The sequence below is a fragment of the Cetorhinus maximus genome, chromosome 10, assembly GCF_964194155.1.
Source record: "Cetorhinus maximus chromosome 10, sCetMax3.hap1.1, whole genome shotgun sequence".
Taxonomy (NCBI): domain Eukaryota; kingdom Metazoa; phylum Chordata; class Chondrichthyes; order Lamniformes; family Cetorhinidae; genus Cetorhinus; species Cetorhinus maximus.
In genome coordinates, this window is record NC_135888.1 from 99,868,523 (window position 1) to 99,872,052 (window position 3,530).

Genomic DNA, 3,530 nt, shown 5'->3' on the forward strand with positions numbered 1-3,530 from the left:
CCGCGAGACCTCCCCCCACCGAACAGCACTTACATTTATCCTGGATCACTCCACAATCTTGGGACTCTGGGAGGTGTTCTTCTGGCGACAGCCACAGCCTCCACTGTGGCACTGCCGAGTGCAAGAGCTGCTGGCCACAGCCTAAATGTCATATTTCAGGGTCATCAGTTGGGAGGAAGGTCCGTCGCTGTCCAATTAACTGCCTGATGGGCAGAAGATACAGCGGGCCTTAACCCTAAGAGTCAGGGCAGGTGCCTTGCCACTTTTTCAGGCAGCGCGTGAGACACCCAATGAGAATGGAGGATTCCGCTCTGTGAATCTCTCTCTTATTTATTCCTACCTCTTAATTGTAATATATGCATAATTTGAATGCTGACATAGCTGTAGTTGAAAATCATGCCTCAGGTGACAACAAAAAGAAGCTAAATAACCTGGGACAAATAACTTGTCAGCTCTCATTGTCTAAAATTATAAATGAAAAATAGCTTTTTATTGGATGCTTATGAATGCTTGTTTGGACCTACCCCATTATAAGTCAGTGCTTTCAGGAGAGGATGGAGAAAATCACAACTTTTTAAAAATGGCAATATTATCATAAAATATTAGAACATTTTTTCTACATTGTTTCTATGCATCCAAAATATTGTTGCTTTGTATTTAGTTCCTACATTGGTAGCACAAATGGAAAAGTACAGAAGCAAAAAAAGTTTTTACTTATTTTCCTTTGTGTTTTTATTCATGTACAGCTACTAACCTAAGGCTGTTTAAAGGGGCCGGATTTTAAGCTTCCCAACCAGCGGCTTTGAAGGCAGGGTTCACATAAAATCCAGTGGGTGGGTTTCCTAATGTTTACCTGCCCGACCCATGCAAAATTTTACCGAGAGCACTGGAGATGTTGGGCAGCCCGTCCACCCTTGAGCCTATTGATGGCCGCTTAAAGGTCTCATCCCGCCACTGCCAGTATGTTACCTGCGGTAAGGGAGGCCCACACCATGCGGAAGCCAGCTGGTGTCGGGCAAGGGAGAGGGGTAACCTCCTTTGCATGTCCACTGGGCCCATCAGAGGCACCCCTACAAGGTCATCTCCCCCTTAAGCCTCCTCCTTAGCCTCTTGAACCCAGCTCCCCCTCGCCCACTCACCAATCAAAATACTGGCAGTGGTGGGATGAGGCCCCTATGTGGCCATTAATTGGCCACTTAAGGGCCTCAATAGGCCGGTATGTAATGCTGGACATGAGTGGTTGGATACTTTATTGCACAGGCATTGAGTGGACTTTGGGTGCAAATGAAAGGGTCATTTCAGACATCCAGGATGGAGGCGGCAGACCTGGCATGAGGTGGAAGCAAATCTTTGGTAGCCTTGTAGAAGGAGCATTGGATCAAGGTGTCCTAGTGTCCCTGCCTCCCTGGAGGTTACCGAGGTCTGTCTCCACGCCCTCAGCATTCTCCGCACCATGCTCCTCTTCTGACTCACCATCGAATTCATCATCTGCGACCTGTGCAGCAACGTCAAGATCCTCTTCCTCCAGTGGGTCCCTCCTTGCCAGTGCGAGATTGTGGAGAGCGCAGCATGCAACCACTATAAGTGATACCTGCTCTCAGGGGTATTGTAGTGCACCCCCTGAATGGCCCAGGCATCGGAAGCGCATCTTGAGAAGACCTATGGTCCTCTCTACCACAGCCCTTGTGGAGGCATGACTCCTATTGTAACGCTGCTCTGACTCTGTTCTTGGGTGGTGAAGAGGCATCATGAGCCACCTTTTCAATGGATAGCCCTTGTCACCCAGCAGCCATCCATTCAGTTGGGATTGAGCACTGAAGAGCCTCGGCACCAGGGAGTGTCTCAGATGTACGTGTCATGGGAGCTGCCAGGGTACCTTGCACAGACTTGCAGAATATGCACCCTGTGGTTACACACTATCTGCACGTTCATGGAGCGAAATCCCTTCCTGTTGATGAAGGCACCTGGCTGACCCGATGGCACCTTGATGGCCACATGTGTGAAGTCGATGGCACCCTGGATGTGGGGGAACCCAGCAATCACTGCAAAGCCTCTGGCTCACTCAGCCTGGCTGGCCTCGTCCGTACGGTAAGGAATAAAGGTCAGTACCTGGCTGAACAGAGCTTCTATCACTAGCTTGATGCAGCTGTGGACAGCTGATTGGGACACTCCACATAGATCCCCCACTGAAGCCTGGAAAAAGCAGAGACATAGAGGTTGAGGGCCACTGTGACCTTCAGAGTCACTGGCATGGGGTGTCCACCCATACAGTCGGGGGTGAACTCAGGCCCAATCATCTGACAGATGGAGTTCACTGTCTCCCTTGAGAGGCAGAGCCTCCTTCGGCATTGCCCCTCAGACATGTTGAGGTAGCTGCATCGCTGCCTGTAAACCCTGGCAGCAGGATAATGGCGTCTTCTGTGGCCCCTTCCGCCTTGGACTTCCTACTGGTCCTGCATCCTTTGTGCCTGCGCCTCTCCTCCCACGGGTCGCTCCACTGGAGGCTGCATTGGGGCACCTGGCCTCCTCTCCCTTCTGCCTCTCTCTTCCTCCTCAGGGGAGGTGCCACCAGCAGAGACCACAATCCCCATTACCAGGGTAACGGAAGGCTGTCTAATACCTGTAAGGGTCCACACGGTCTGAATCCTCCAGGAGCCTTACAGACACCAATGAATGCTGAAATGAAGCCTGGTAATGCTAAGAATGCCCTGAGCAGAGATGAAGCTTCCAAGTACCAATAAGCAACCAGCAGCAAACTATCTCCAAAATTCCTCACAACTCACGCTGGCAATGCTGCTGACCCTTTTTAATCCTGCCCTTACATGAGGTTTTTGAAATTGTCGGCTGCTTGCCTGCCCACTTTGCCCATGCATTGAGTGCGAAATTGCACGGGCAACGTAAAAAACAGCTTAATTGCCTTTTTAATGGCCTTAACTGGCCTTGTAATTGATAGTGGGTGCGGCTCTGACTCCCGCTCGTGCCCACTGAGCGAAATATCGCGTGAGTGTACAATGACGTTGGGACGCTCGCCCAACATGATTGCGCGCTATTTTATGCTCAAGCGTGTTGAGCCCATGCCTGCACACTGAGCGAAAAAGTCTGGCCCATGTATATGTTCAGGTGACTGATTCTGATGCGTGGACAGTTTTTTTTCCAGATTTTAAAATCTGTATTGATTGGTTTTAAATTCTTCAGCTCCCTGAGGCAGCTCTCTGCCTTTAGGGAGCTTTCATTCTGCGCTCCCTAGCGCCCGCGCTTACGTCAGCACCTGCCCTCCTCCCGCACCCACCCCGGCGGCACTGAGCATTTCAGTGCGCGTTTTAAAATTTTTGAAATAAAAATTTTTGTTTTTAAAGTTTTTTAAAAATAAAAATAAAAGTTTTGAAATCGCATACAGGGGCCAATCGCAGGTGGCGGTCTGTTCCCTGACCCTCCTGGGCCTGCCAATCGCGCCCACATGTCGAACTAAAAATCCTGCCCCTGGCTTCAAATCTGCTGTTAACATGTGTTAAATGGCTGCAGGGCTGCCC